This window comes from Urocitellus parryii, chromosome 1, assembly GCF_045843805.1.
Source record: "Urocitellus parryii isolate mUroPar1 chromosome 1, mUroPar1.hap1, whole genome shotgun sequence".
In the NCBI taxonomy this organism is placed as follows: Eukaryota; Metazoa; Chordata; class Mammalia; order Rodentia; family Sciuridae; genus Urocitellus; species Urocitellus parryii.
Genome location: NC_135531.1, coordinates 129,217,641 through 129,234,237, shown reverse-complemented (window position 1 = coordinate 129,234,237; position 16,597 = coordinate 129,217,641). Strand labels below are relative to the sequence as shown.

The following is a 16,597-nucleotide window of genomic DNA, read 5'->3' as shown; positions in this document are numbered from 1 at the left end:
GCATAAAATTAGCTGTAGTATATATTGCACTACTATGATAGCATGGCTACCTCCTGTTGCAAGGACAGTGAGCCCAAATATTGCAAATATTCACTTAAAATGCCCTGGGAGACATGGGCACCTGGGTGCCAGCAGCTCTGCTTCCCAGAAAATTGCCTATCCTAGTAAAAAAAAGGATCTCTCCTGGTTCTGGTGTAGTTTTCACCACATCTAATACATATGACATACAAAATACCAGTTAAATGACTGTTCATATTAGGCTTGCAGTCATTAGGCTATTAGTCATTTATGTTTGGGGGAGTCAAGAGTGGTACTGGGACTTTTAACTGGAGTGGAGGTGAGGTGCCTGTAACTCCTGCATTGTTTACAGATCAAAGATCTATGTATATATAATAGTGAAAGAAATTAACATATCCATCATCTCACATAGTTACCCATTTCCCACCTGTAACAAGAGAGGCTATACTCTCTTCATTAGCAAAACTCCTGAATACATTATTATTAATTATACTCCTAGTGCTGAACATTACATCTCTAGGGTTGATCCCCATCTTCTCCACCCTCCCCTACCCTTGGTAATCACTTTCATTCTCCGTGTTTTTGAGTTCTTTTGACTGGGATGTTTCCCTGGTTCTTCTTATGTCTTGCTATTTTGTGCTGGAATTTGGACATTCCAAGAAAAATATCCATTTCTCCCAAACTATACATACTGTCTTCATATGGGAGGGCCTTCACCATTCTGCTTGGCTAGAGATTTTGTGAGCCACTCTCATCTTTTCCAGGTATGCATCTACTCTTGTCTCCTGTAATATAAATTCACAGTTTAAAAAGTTCTCTATTTTTTCAGAAGCTCATAGTTTGTTGCTTCCTCTGGTGACTATTTGCAATACTGCAGGTTCTTAGGTGTTAAAACACACCAGATCTCTTCTATGTTATCTAGCAAAATATGCCAGTTACAGGTCAGAACTCTGCATCAGAAAAAGTCAGTGTCTAGGCAGCCTCTTCAACATGTTGAATGTATGTTCCACTCATCTCTTTCTAGTCCCGAGGTTAGCAGCCTCCAGTTGAGTGTCTTGTTTGTTTGTTTTAATATTGTACTAGTTGTTGATGGGTCTTTATTTATATGTGGTGCTGAGAATGGAATCCAGTGCCTCACACACTATAGGCAAGTGCTGTACTACTGAGCCACAACCCCAGCCCATTTGTTTGGTTTTTTAATTCCAGTTATTCTGAGCTGTGCTGGCCTGGTGGGAAGACTATTGCTTGTGAAATGCAATGGTTTTTCTTACCTGTTCCATGTTGCTGTTCTTGTCTCTGTGCTTCCTTGCAGCACTGCAACTTCTCGTTTCTGGAATCTCATAAAGGCTTTGAACCCTAAATTGTCAAATTGGTGTCTCTCTGAGGGACAGAGCAAGGTCTGTGGCTTCCTGTTCCACCATGTTACTCATAATGTCTTTTTCTCCCCTCTGCTTGGATTTAATGTTTTTTCTTCTTCTGGTTGTCACTAGTTTTACTATTCATTTTTAAGTGTGGATTTGGGGGTATTTTTCTTACTCAGTTTTCTCTGAGCTTCTTGGACCTGGTGTATAATCTTGGACATTTCTCAGTCACTATTTCTTCAACTGTTTTTTTCTGCTCCTTTCTTTCCTTTCTAGCATTCCAATTACATGTGTTGCATGATTAATATTGTCTCTCAGCTCTTAGATATTTTGACCTAGATATTTTTCCCTTTATTTATATTTTTGGGGGGGGGGGGCATTTTGTGTTTCAGTTAAGTCATTTCTATTTTCCTGTCTTCAAATTCACTGTTTTGTCTCCTCATCTCTGTCAAAGCCATTGATGAGCCCATTTAAAACATTCTTCTTTTATACTACTATTATATATAGCATGTTATATATTACACATTACATAAGACAATGCATATTTTATTACTATGATTTTTTTAAAAAAGTTTCTAGCTTGGCTCCCAGTGACCTGCTTCTTCTAATGAGTTCTCTACTGCCCAGTAGTCCATTCAGCTATCAGTGGATTAATCCAACAAATGAGTTAGAGCCCTCATGATCCTAGGGGAGCTGATTTATTTGTGACCTGCAGAACAAACTCCCTTGTGGATTGCCAGTAGTAGGGAGCTTTGGGGGTTCACTCTGTGGTAGAGAACATAAAATCCCCTCCCATGTGCAGACAGTGTTGCAGCCCAGAGGACAAGAAGACAGACTGTGCTGCACAGGACCTCAGGTATTTCCCCCACACCACAGAGCAGTGAGAAAAGAGGGGGAGGCTACCAATGGGTCTGAAACCATGTGATCCTTTTTCCAAACTTGCTGACTTTTGCCTTAATTACATATGGGGGTGATTGCACTTGCTACCCTATCCAGTGGCACATAAGTTAAATCAGGTAATGCATGGGGGAAACTCTGCAGATTTTTATCAACTGAATATTTTGGGGTATTATTTAATCAAGGCCTCAGAGTACTAAGCTACATCAATTATCTCCATAAGAAAGAAGAAGTACAAATTCGACCACACCAGTATTTGGAACAGTTAGTCCTATTATGTCCAACCTCACCTGGGTAACTGCAGATCCCATGTCGCCAAAGTCCCCAAAGCAGATCTCATCTTCCACACAACAACTGGGCCAAGTTGGCTTTAAACAACAACCCCTGGGGGGGGGGGCTTAAATAAGATCTCAGGGACATCCTGAGTCCAAAGACTTTTTGAAACATAAAGTGCACAGAGAAACAGACTGTTTGGGGGATAAGTAGGTGTTCTTTCCCCATGGTGATCACATAGTGGGAACATCACTTCCAGGGATGTTCCAGCCAGGGTTCTCCATGTGTGGCAGATGGAACCACTCATCTTACCTACCACAGCCCCCACCAAAGCTCTGCACAGAACCTTTAGTCATCTTCCAGAGGGAAGAAATTAAGACTCCGGTGCCAGAATTCAGGGAAAGGAATTAAGATCAGCTCTGGCAGCTGGGAAAGACCAGGGAAAGCTGGGATGGGGGAGTTGCTTGGTGACTGACCCCACCAGGCTCACACCTGGTATCACATCATCTTCTATGTGAAGACTCTTCTCAGTGTGAGAGGGTCTGGAATTGGAGGTTGCAATCTCTCAGTATTCTGCACAATATGTGATGTGATCCAGAATGAAGGGTGCAGCAGCCCCAGCACTTCTATTTACCCTCTGATTTCCATTTATCAGGACTTCCAGACACCCTAAATACAACCTCTCCCATTTCTCCCCACATCACCCCATTGTATACTGAAACTGAGAAGAACAATTTGCTCCAGAATCAAATCTGTTTCTAGACTACACATAATTCAAATCAGGATTAGGAACATCAGCCCCCCCTCACCACCACCCCCCCCTCGTCATCTTTCTTAGCTCCACTTTCCTGTCACCAGCAGAGTGCAGGTATTGGAATGGAGACAAGAGAGGGGTCCTTCAAGGTATAAAGTCATGCTCAAACACAAAGAGCATTTGATATTTATATTTGATATTACTAAGCAAAACACAAGGCAATGTGAACTTTTAAAAGAAAACCTTTCAAACACATTTTATTGTACTACATTCCCCATTATATCTTTCCTCATAAGCCAGGCACTATGCACCAGTAAGACTCCTCATGGATTTCCAACATGTCTCAATTTTGTTAGCTTCTCCCTGGCTTCCAACATATCCATTGTAAGTCCAGTAAGTGCTTTCTAAAATGCATCAGTATTGTCAGTGGGCAGAGTTTGGTCTGTGTTTTCTGAAGGGGGTTTGCCGTCCCTCTGATCTACAGTGGACACAAACTCTGGTTTCCATGGATGTCACACAAGTCATCCTCCTCAAAGGTGTAGTTGAGGAAATGCTTGTGGACAGGTGACCTTGAGCTTCCCCCATTGACACTGACTCAGCACAGCCACCACTTCACTGCACACTAAGGCCCACATTTCATGCTGTAAGTGCCAATTTTACTTCTTAAGTGTACTCCTCAACCACAACCAAACATTTCTAATGAAACACTATGGCTGCATTTTAAACTAGCAGATTCTGGTATGCAAGAGCTTTGGGAAAGTTCATTCTTTCACTTAACTAATGTCCTGGGCATCTACCATTGCTGAGTATTATTTCAGACACTGAGGACAAAACAGTGAATGGGACAGGTGTTTTTCTGTTCTCAGGAACACACAGCCTCATAAGACACCCATAATGAGTCAACAAAGGAGAAGACCTTACACAGAGCTACATGCTAAATATACAATAAAGCTAATCATATAAGATTTGTCAGAGGTGAGTCTACTTATATTTTCACAGAAGTCTGTCTGAAGAAGTGTTATGTAATTGGTGAAAGAAAAAATCAACTACATGAAGACCCAGGCAAAGAGACTGCCAGGTCAGGAACATAGCCAGTGCAAAGGTCTTGAGTCTGGAAGGGCCTGAAATGCCATGTGCCTGGCAGGAGATACAGTCAGAGAAATTAAAGAGAATCAGGTCAGGAAATGCTATGGTTAGGAGGATGGAGATCAGTCTGGGTCTAATGAGCCTCATTTGGGGAGTTTTGCACAAAACAGTATAATGCTTTGAATTTTTAAAATATCATACCAGCTGCTGAAAAAACAGTTATCCTAAAAAAAGTGGAAATGGCTTCTTCAGTGTCCTGAGTGAGAGATGCTGGTGGCTTGGACCAGGGGAGACAGATGCAATTATGAGTTTTCTTGAACCTGTTATGTGCAAGGCAAAGGCTGTGTGAGGTTTGTCTTTTGGGTTTTACATGATGGAATTCTAAAAATGAAAAGCCCTGATTCTGCAGGGGAATTGGGGAGTCACCTGTACTTTATAAATGCACAGGAAGGGCCAGAGCAGAGCAGAAGCAGTGCCAGATTACATGGCTCATCACTGAGTTAGGCGAGGCAGGGAATAGTGTTTCATTATATTTACTAGTGACCCAAACCAGAACAGTCTTGGAGAAATTTACACAAAGAACTGAGCACCGTGGCCTACAGGATTCTAGCCAGTAAAGCCAGTCCTAAGCTTTGTCCATGTGCTAGTCACAGGTCCCATTATAAATTTTCAGAATGTTTCCACGCATCTCTGAGCAGGTCCTGCCTACTTAATAGTCAGAGTTTTGAGATCAGGGCTCGTCTCCAATTTCCACTGCTCTCCTCACCTTACAGCTGCTGTGTGATGAATGCATCCTGGCTAAATTGAGGTCAAGATGGGATGGTGACACTGCATCTGAAAAATGACCAGACCATCCAGTCTGCAGCATGCTGACTGAGAACACAGGCTCCGATTCAGACCACAGTGGGTTCAAAGTCCTTTGCCAATCACTATCAGTGTGGTCTTGAGCCAGTTCCTTACTCTAAGCCTCACTGCCTCCATCTGAAAAAAAAAAGGGAAATAAAAGCACTTATTTTTTTAAGGTAGGAATTAAGAGAAAATGCATGTAAAATCTTATAATGATTGTACTCAATAAGCACTCAGTAAAAAGTGGCAATTTTTATAGATAGAAAACTGTTCATTCACCTTTTTACAAAAGAGCTTTGTTCCAAATTCTGAGCATACAACAATCCAGGCTCTCTGTATTGTGTATTTCCATGTTATCTCCTCATGTTTCAGTAGGATGTCTAGAGGGAAGGAGAACGAGACAGGACTCAGCTAGTTCCTCCTGCTTGGCATCACCAGTGACCTTGGGCAGCAACAAGTCCTCTTCTGGCTCTTCCTGTGTATGTGACTGGTCACTGTGGTTGGGAACACACTCATCATCCTGGTCATCTGTTGTGAACCGCACCTGCACACTCCCATGTACTTCTTCCTCACCAATCTCTCTTTTGTTGACATCTGCTTCACCACCAATCTGATCCCCAAGCTCCTGGTCAACCACATGGCAGGAACACAGACCATCTCTTACCCCTACTGTCTGACTCAGATGTACTTCCTCATCTCCTTTGCCAACGTGGACAACTTTCTGCTGGCTGCCATGGCTCTGGAACGTTATGTTGCCATCTGCAACCCCCTGCAGTATTACACCATCGTTACCCCTCAGTTCTGTGGTGGGCAGGCAGCTCTTGTGTGGGTCTGTTCTGGCTTCATCTCCCTGCTCCACACACTTCTCATGAGCAGGCTGACCTTTTGCTCTTCCACCTGGAAGATCTCACACTTCTACTGTGATGCTTACCTGCTCATGAAAATTGCCTGTTCAGACACACGTGTCAATCAGCATGTGTTCCTAGCAGCCACGGTCCTGTTCATGACCCCCTTTATGCTCATCATGGTCTCCTACATCCGCATAGCCATAGCTGTCCTCCAGATTCCCTCTGCCAAAGGGAAGCACAAAGTATTTTCCACATGTAGCTCCCACCTGTCTGTGGTCGCCCTGTTCTATGGGACTGTCCTGGGGATCTACACACGACCTCCAGACTCATTCTCGGCCAAGGACACAGTGGCAACCATCATGTACACTGTGGTGACCCCCATGTTGAACCCCTTCATCTATACCCTAAGGAACAAGGACATGAAGGAGGCTGTGAGAAAACTCTTCACCAGGGATTCAAGATCCTCTTAGTGGTGGTGAGAGCTGGGCTGGCACACGTAAAGGCATACAGTAGAAGGAAACAGAACAGACTTCACATCATCTTAACACCACCTCCTCCACACAACAACTTGGACTGTTTTTAAAAAACTAGAAATTAGAAGGGAATTTCATTGTGTTCAGAAGAGAGAATTAGAAGAGATAATTACTTGTATTTCTGGGAATCTATTTCAGCTGCAGGGTAATAGAAAAGTCCAATTACATTGACTTAAACAAAACCAAAGTTGATCTTTGTCTTCCATAATGACACATCCAGAGTAGAAATCCCCAGGCTAGAAATGAGACTCTCAAGGTCTCTCACCTCTTCCATGATCCATGGAGTGAGGCTTTTATTTTCATATTTCTAAGATTCTTTCTGAGGCTCCAACCATCCTATTCTGCCCCAAGAAAGAAGAGGATGGACAAAGGGGTTTATCATTTCTGAGGGCTTTTCCAGAAGCCCTACTCAGCACCTCCTGTTCACATCTCAGTGGTGGCCCACTTGAAAATAGGCTGGAAAGGCAACAAAAAAAGCTATTTTTTGTTGCTGTCCTGTTCATTTCATTGTTAGGATTATATTTACCACCACCTCAAAGAAAGCAATAAGAAAGGGAAAGGAAGATGTGGATAATGGAAAAAGAACTTGCAGGCAGGCCACAATACCTGATTCTAATTTTTCCACAATAACAAATGTTAAGAGGTCACCTTGTTATTTTAGAGTAAACCTTTTTCCTTGCATTAACAGACTTTATTTTTTTTAGAAAGAGATTTCATTTGGGATTTATTTTTCCTCCATAAGAATATAGTGTGCTGGAAAAGATTCACAATGTTCAAACTTTGTTCATTATAAAATTAATGTATGTTGATGATGAAATAAAGCCAAAATACTCTAAATTTTACAAAAGAAGTAATAAAGCACTTGAGTAAAGTATTCACATTAGAGCAAATATCAAATATTTTTGAAGAACACAGATCTCTAGGTTCAACATCTTTTTTTTTTTTAATTGGCTGCTTTTTAATTTTTTTCTATCATGTTTGAAATTGGCAGCCTCCATGATAGGAGAGAGACTACCCCTCATCTCTACCCCTTAGCTCATTCCAAATGATAGCAAACAATTCATCCAGAAAGGTGCTTTCATACGCAAAGCAACCAATCCAGAAGCCAAACCATCCCATGTCTTCCACCAGCGTTTTATGTTCTTGTCTAATAATATCCTGCCAAAACCAACCCAGGATTAGTTAGTGGGACAAGTTGCTATGTCTAAGAATTCATTGAAATTTTTCAAACAACTTAATCCTAACTCTATTATTTCTTTGTAATCCTGAACATAACTGGAAAAAAATCACAGCTCATGCTTATATTTTCCTCTTTCTTCCACTACTTCCTGACCGGCCCTGGTGCTTCCCCATGACCTTACCACACATGTCCAGGCTTCTTGTTGCTAGATATGGGAGTATAGAAACTTCTTCCCTCATGGCGGTCACATCTGTATCTTTATGTATTAGCACACAGAATTTTTAAAAATCCTGGCATAGTTTCTGTACAAATAAAACAAACAAAATCCAAATCCTTTACAGAAAAAAAATAAAAATATTTTTTAAATTGTCTTTTATTATCAATAAAATAAAGCAATTTATCATAAAAACTATTTAAAATAAAGCAGTATAATCCATAAAATAAAGCAATTTTATTTTAAAAAAAAAAAACATATATATTGCACAGAGCTTGTGATGGCATGCCCCTTTTGTTTGCTTGATTCAGGAGGCAGACCTAATGGCAGGAAGTGGGGGGAGGGAGAAACAGCATGATGGTAGAAGGGCTTAAAGAAGCAACTACCAGATAGATCACTAATCTCTAGGTATATGAAGAACTCAAAAAGCTAAACACACACACACACAAAAAAAAAAACAAATAACCCAATAAAATAAATGGGCCAAGGACCTTAATAGACACTTCTCAGATGAGAAATATAATCAGTCAACAAATATATGAAAAAATGTTCATCATCACTAGCCATTAGAGAAATGCAAATCAAAACAACTCTAATATATCATCTCACTCCAGTCAGAATGGCAGCTATTATGAAGACAAAAAACAATAAGTGTTGGCAAGGATGTGAGGAAAAAGGCACACTCATACATTGCTGGTGGGACTGCAAATTGGTGAAGACAATATGGAAAGCAGTATGGAGATTTCTTGGAAATCTGGGAATAAAACCACAATTTGACCCCGCTATCCCTCTCCTCGAGCTATACTCAAAGGACTTCAGCATACTACAGGGACATAGCCACATCAGTGTTTATACTTAAACTGTGGAACCAACCTAGATGCCCTTCAATAGATGAATGGATTAAAAGATGTGGCATATATACACAATGGAATATTACTCAGCAATAAAAGAGAATAAGATTATGACATTAGAAGATAATGCTAAGTGAAGTTAGCCAATACCAAAAAATCAAATGCTGAATATTTTCTCTGATATAAGGTGACTGATTCATAGTGGGGAAGGGAGCAGGAGCATGGGAGGAATAGACAAACTCTAGATAGGGCAAAGGGGTGGGAAGGTAAGGGAGGGGGCAGGGGGTTAGCAAGGATGGTGGAATGTGATGGGAATCATTATCCAAAGTACATGTATGAAGACATGAATTGGTGTGAACATATTTTATATACAACAGAGATATGAAAAATCATGCTGTATATGTGTAATAAGAATGATAATGCATTCTGCTGTCAATTATTTTTTTAAAAAATAAATAAATAAAAGAAGCAATTCTACAAAGCAAACTAGAATGGAGAGAGAAATGTCATGCAAAATGTTGAAATGGGGAGCCCGAGTGGTTGTCTTCCCATCAAAACAATGAGCAAATGGACTCTACTTTTTCAGAAGTCTGGAACAAAATCAGATACCTATTACATATTACTGTGGAGTATTTTGACACAGAAGATTTTACCCTTCTTTAATAAAAGACAGGCAGACATAAATTAACAACTGTCCCTCCTTTTCTCAGTCCCACCAGCATGACTGGCTGCTGTTGGGGCAGAAAGTGGAGGCCTTCTCCTGGACAATTTTGGGGTTATACAGTTTAGTTGTTCTGATGGTATTCCAAACAACAACAACAACGGTTCAGGCATTTGCCTTGATTTCTTCCCACTCAGCTGCAATGACTTCCCTGACCTTCAGTGACATTTGTTAGATGATGTAAAAAGATAAATCCCATCCCCTCATCCCCCCCCCAGCTTTTTATTTTTTGGAGACATATATTTAAGGAAATCTTTGTCAAATCACTGCTGACCAACAAAAACTTCAGTGACCACATGTAAAAAAGAAAACTCAATTTGCAAATATGGCTTGGAATAGTCACAAATCTCTGGCTTCAGAACTCAAAAAGTAAAATCAGCAATCCCTGAATACCAGGAGAAATGATTTTCAGTTATCAGATCAAAACATTCAGAATGCCCAATTCTGAACAAAAAGTTACAAAACACAGGGCAACAGGAAAGTATGCTCCAGTTATAAAGAGAGAACAAAATGTGGCATAAATCATCCTCAAGGAGGACCATGTAACAGAATGTGACCAAAACAAGGGCAGCAGGCAGTAGGATGATATATTTTAAGTTCTGGGAGAAAATAACCTGTCATCCAAGAATTATATACTTGGCAAAAGTATCTTTCAAGAATGAAGGACACATCAATACATTTCCAGACAAATGCTTAAGAAATTTATATATGTATAAGTATGTATATGTATATATATACAATTATTCATAATTGTATATATATATATATATATACAATTTTTCTTACATAATTTAAAAGATGATTACAGAAAACAAAATCTAGGTTGATGGACATTCAATATATAAATATATATCTTAAAGCTGGGGTTGTAGCTCAGTGATAGAGCAATTGCCTAGCAGGCAGGTTGCAATGGGTTCCATCCTCAGCACTACATAAAAATAAAGGTATTGTGGATGGCGGCGGGCATGGAGGTATCAAGTCTCTGACCTCTCCAGTTGCACGGGCATAGGGAGTCTTAAACCGTCTAAATGCTGTTTGCGCAGGATCACTAAGCATGGCTGAGCTAACATGGATCTGGGGTGAATAGTCTGCTCCTCTCAGAACACACATTGAGCCCAGAGCAGCTGAATTCAGGCTCCCGTTTGCCTGCGTCTTGCAGACAAACCGCTGTGATTCAGTGCTAAACGATCCCCCTGAAACACCTTGTCAGTCCCGGTCCTGCCTGATCCTGTGGAGGTTAATACCAACCAGCCTCCATAGGCAGTGGCCACAGGATTGAGACAGGGCTTGGGAGAGCCGGTCAGGACCCACCCATTGCTTCGGTCACCCGGCAAAGGAAAGGAACTGCTGCCATTCGCATGGGATACCAACATGGCAGAGAACTGATATCACCAGAATGCGGCGGAGGAGATAACTTCATTGAAACCAGCGGTGACAGATGTGTAACCTCTCCACACAGCGGGGAAACCTCAAGGGCCCCTCCCAGCTCTCCCTTGATCGCAATAGTCAGACGGAGGGATTCAGGAGTGGCGCGGGATACAAAAACACATCAAAAAAATTGTTCACCATGATCAATTAGGATTCATCCCTGGGATGCAAGGATGGTTCAATATATGAAAATCAATAAATGTTATTCACCACATCAATATACTTAAAGATAAGAACCATATGATCATCTCGATAGACGCAGAAAAAGCATTCAACAAAGTACAGTATCCCTTTATGTTCAAAACACTAGAAAAACTAGGGATAATAGGAACTTACCTCAACATTGTAAAAGCTATCTATGCTAAGCTTCAGGATAGCCTCATTCTGAATGGAGAAAAAATTGAAGGCATTCCCTCCAAAATCTGGAACAAGACAGGGATGCCCTCTATCACCACTTCTATTCAATATAGTCCTCCAAACACTGGCCAGAGCAATTAGATGAAAGGAATTAAAGGCATAAAAATAGGAAAAGAAGAACTTAAATTATCACTATGTGTGGACGACATGATTCTATACCTAGAAGGCCCAAAAGACTCTACAAAGAAACTACTAGAACTAAAAAAAGATTTCAGCAAAGTGGCAGGATATAAAATCAACACGCATAAATCAAAGGCATTCCTGTATATCAGCGAAAAAACTTCTGAAATGGAAATGAGGAAAAACACACCATTCACAATATCCTCAAAAAAAATAAATAAATAAAATACTTGGGAATCAACCTAACAAAAGAGATGAAAGATTTATACAATGAAAACTACAGAACCCTAAAGAGAGAAATAGAAGAAGATCTTAGAAGATGGAAAAATATACCCTGTTCATGGATAGGCAGAACTAACATCATCAAAATGGCAATATTACCCAAAGTTCTCTATAGGTTTAATGCAATGCCAATCAAAATCCCAAAGGCATTTCTTGTAGAAATAGATAAAGTAATCATGAAATTCATATGGAAAAATAAAAGACCCAGAATAGCAAAAGCAACTCCAAGCAGGAAGTGTGAATCAGGTGGTATAGCTATACCAGATTTCAAACTATACTACAGAACAATAGTAACAAAAACAGCATGGTACTGGGACCAAAACAGGCAGGTGGACCAATGGTACAGAATAGAGGACACAGAGACTAATCCACAAAGTTACAACTATCTTATATTTGATAAATGGGCTAAAAGCATGCAATGGAGGAAGGATAGCATCTTCAACAAATGGTGCTGGGAAAACTGGAAACCCATATGCAACAAAATGAAACTGAATCCCCTTCTCTCACCATGCACAAACGTTAACTCAAAATGGATCGAGGAGCTTGATATCAAATCAGAGACTCTGCATCTGATAGAAGAAAAAGTTGGCTCTGATCTATATATTGTGGGGTTGGACTCCAAATTCCTTAATGGGACACCCATAGCACAAGAGTTAATAACAAGAATCAACAAATGGGACTTACTTAAACTAAACAGTTTTTTCTCAGCAAGAGAAACAATAAGAGAGGTAAATAGGGAGCCTTCATCCTGGGAACAAATTTTTACTCCTCACACTTCAGATATAGCCCTAATATCCAGAGTTTAAAAAGAACTCAAAAAGTTAAACAATAAGATAACAAATAACCCAATCAACAAATGGGCCAAGGACCTGAACAGACACTTCTCAGAGGAGGACATACAATCAATCAACAACTACATGAAAAATTGCTCACCATCTCTAGCAGTCAGAGAAATCCAAATCAAAACCACCCTAAGATACCATCTCACTCCAGTAAGATTGGCAGCCATTATGAAGTCAAACAACAACAAGTGATGTGGGGAAAAGGGTACACTTGTTCATTGCTGGCGGGACTGAAAATTGGTGTGGCCAATTTGGAAATCAGTATGGAGATTCCTGGGAAAGCTGGGAATGGAACCACCATTTGACCCAGCTATTCCCCTTCTTGGACTATTCCCTAAAGACCTTAAAACAGCGTACTATAGGGACACTGCTACAACAATGTTCATAGCAGAACAACTCACAATAGCTAGACTGTGGAACCAACCTAGATGTCCTTCAATAGATGAATGGATAAAAAAAATGTGGCATTTATACACAATGGAGTATTACTCTGCACTAAAAAATGAGAAAATCATGGAATTTGCAGGGAAATGGTTGGCACTAGAGCAGATTATGCTAAGTGAAGCTAGCCAATCCCTAAAAAACCAATGCCAAATGTCATCTTTGATATAAGGAGAGCAACTAAGAACAGAATAGGGAGGAAGAGCATGAGAAGAAGATCACCACTAAACAGGGATGAGAGGGGTGAGGGAAACAGAGAGAGAAGGGAAATTGCATAGTAAAGGAAGGAGACCCTCATTGCTATACAAAATTACATATAAGAGGAAGTGAGGGGAAAGTGAAAAAAACAAGAGAGAGAAATGAATTACAGTAGGTGGGGTAGGGAGAGAAGATGGGAGGGGAGGGGAGGGGAGGGGAGGGGAGGGGGGATAGTAGAGGATAGGAAAGGCAGCAGAATACAACATACACTAACTAGTAAGGCAGTAGGTAAAAAAGTGATGTGTAACCAATGTGAATCTGCAATATGTATATAGGGTAAAAATGGGAGTTCGTAATCCGCTTGAATAAAATGTATGAAATATGATATGTCACGAGCTTTGTAATGTTTTGAACAACTAATAATAAAAAAGCAGAGCTTGCCCATGACAGGAGAGGCTATGCAAAAAAAAGAAAAAAAGAAAAAAATAACAATGCATATTTATTAGGCATGGTATGCCAGGCATTTATTCTACATCAGGGCCAAATCTTGTCTGCAAATAAAGTTTATTGGAACACAGTGAAAATAAAATAAAATAAAATAAAATATTGGCAATTAAAATAAATAAATAAAGGTATTGTGTCCCCCCTACAACTACACACACACACACACACACACACAATAGAGCATCTTAAAATATTTGTAAAATAAAAATTGATATATAATTACTGTCAACTACAACATAAAGGGAGGGATGAAACTATATAGAAGCAAAACTTGTATAATATTGAACCTTAGTTGATATTAAATAAGACTGTCTTGTAATCCCCAAGCAAAAATTTAAAAATAACTCACACAGCAAAAAACTGAGAAAGCACCATTAGCAGTGGTGCATGCTCTAATTCTAGCTACTCAGGAGGTTGAAGCAAGAGGATCTCAAGTTCAACACTAGCCTGCACAACTTAGTGAGACCCTTTCTCAAAAAATAAAAAAAAGTGACTGGGGGTGTAGCTCAGTGGTAGAGAACCTTGCTTAGCAAGGCTAAGGCCTTCAGTTCAATCCTCAGTATTACCAACCAACCAACCAACAAACAAAAAAAGTAATAAAGGCATCAAATTAGTACATTAGAAAATATCTCACACAAAAGAAGACAGTAATAGATATAGTAAAGGAAAACCATGTGAGACATAAAAAAGAATAAATGGCAAAATTAAATCCTTATCAGCATTACTTTAAAAGAAAATTAATTAAACTATCCTAGAAAAGATAGAAATTGATAGGTTGGGAAAATATGGCCTATCTATATACTGTGCACAAGAAACTCTCTCTTTAGATACAAAGAACTTTAAAGTATAAGGATAGAGAAAGATATTCCACAAAAACATATTCCAGTCAAAGAAAGATGGTATGGGTGTCAGAAAAAAAAATATATGCACTTGAAGTCAAAAAAAGAAAAGAAGGATCTTAAATATTGATAAAAAGGCTCAATTCAGCAAGAAAATTAAAAATTATAGTTCTGTACACATCAAGTAGAGGACCTCAAAACATGTGAAACAGTAATTGACAGAATTTGAAGGAGAAACAGACAGTTTTACAAAAATAGTTGGAAGCATTAATATATCGCTTTCAATAATGGATAAGACAACCAGATAGATTAATAAGGAAAGAGGATTAAACAGCACTGTAGAACTATTAGACCTAATGTACAGATACCCAACAGCAGCAGACCAAATGTTACTCTCAAGGGCACATAGAGCATTCTTCAGGATAGACCATATGTTTAGGCCATAAAAGAAGTTTTAGTAAGTTGGATAAAAGATCAAAAACCATGCAAGGGATCTTTTCCAATTCTCACAGAAAAAATAGAAATCAACTGGAAAACAGACAGAAAAACTAAAAAATATGTGGACATTAAACAATAAACAGCCAATGGATCAAAGAAGAAATCACAAAGGATATTAGAAAATATCTTTTTTTTATTAGTTGTTCAAGACAATACAATAATCTTGAAATATCATACATTTGATTCAAATATGGTATGAATTCTCATTTTTCCATGTATACAGATTGCAGGATCACATTGGTTATACACCCATGTGTATACATACAGCAATCCTAGTGTTGGTTGTATTCTGCTGCCTTCCCTATCCCCCCTCCCCTCCCCTCCCCTTCCATCCCTTTCCTATTGTCTACCCATTCTACTGTGACATTTCTCTCTCTCTCTCTCTCTCTCTCTCTCTCTCTCTCTCTCTCTCTCTCTCTCTCTCTCCCCTTCCCCCTCCACCATAGTATATGTATTTTGTGAACCCATGAGGGTCTCCTTCCATCTTCCATGCACTTCCCCTTCTCCCTCCCTTTCCCTCCCTCCTCTTTTTCTTATTTCATGGTAATCTTCTTCTCATGCTCTTCCTTCTTGAGGTGAATGAAAAAAAGGACGTACCAAAATGTATGGGGTGCGCTGACAGCGCTAAAAGTAATTTACAGCTATAAACACCTACATGTTTTTTCCTTTGTTGGTACTGGAGATTAAATCTCATGTATGCTCCAGCCCTAATACCTACTTTTTTTTAAGGAAAGAAAGACCTCAAATTAATAACCTAACTACTGTAATTTCAATGAACTAGAAAAAAAAGAGCAACAAGTTAAATTTAAAGCTAGAAGAAAGAAGGGAATAATTAAAATGAGAGTGAGATCAATGAAACAGAGATTGGAAAAACAGAGAACATAAAAACCAAAAGTTAGTCTTTTCAGAAGACCGACAAAAATGATAAACTTTCAGCTAGATTGATGAAGATAAGAGGAGAGAACCCAAATTACTAAAATCAGGGGTCAAAGTGAAGCCATTACTGCCAATTATTTAAAAAGATAAAAAATGATAATAGAATCTTATGAAAAATTAAATGCCAGCAAATCAGATAACAAATTCCTAAAAATATACACACTGCCAAAATTGACTCAAGAAAAAATAGAAAAACTGAATCAACCCATAACAAACAAGGAAATTGAGGAGATGGCTTGACTGATAAATGTTCCTAAAAAATACTTAAGAATTAATACCAATCTTTCCCAAGCTTGTCAAAATTAGAGGAAAAAATGTGTACTAACTCACTCTATGAATCCAATATCACCATAACAATACAGCCAAAGACACTACAAACAAAGAAATTATGGAGCAGTAGCTTTTATGAAAACTTATCAAAACCTAAATTTAAGAGCTAAAACCAACACAATCACAATAGAAGACGTTCAAGACAAGCTTCATGAGGTTAAATGGGTCATCATTTTTTAA

The 16,597-nt window shown here is 39.2% G+C and overlaps 1 pseudogene; it reads left to right on the top strand.

The window, feature by feature from the left end:
* The first annotated feature begins 5,611 nt into the window (after positions 1–5,611).
* LOC144254164 (olfactory receptor 1D2-like) lies at positions 5,612–6,553 on the top strand (annotated as a pseudogene).
* The last annotated feature ends 10,044 nt before the right edge of the window (positions 6,554–16,597 follow it).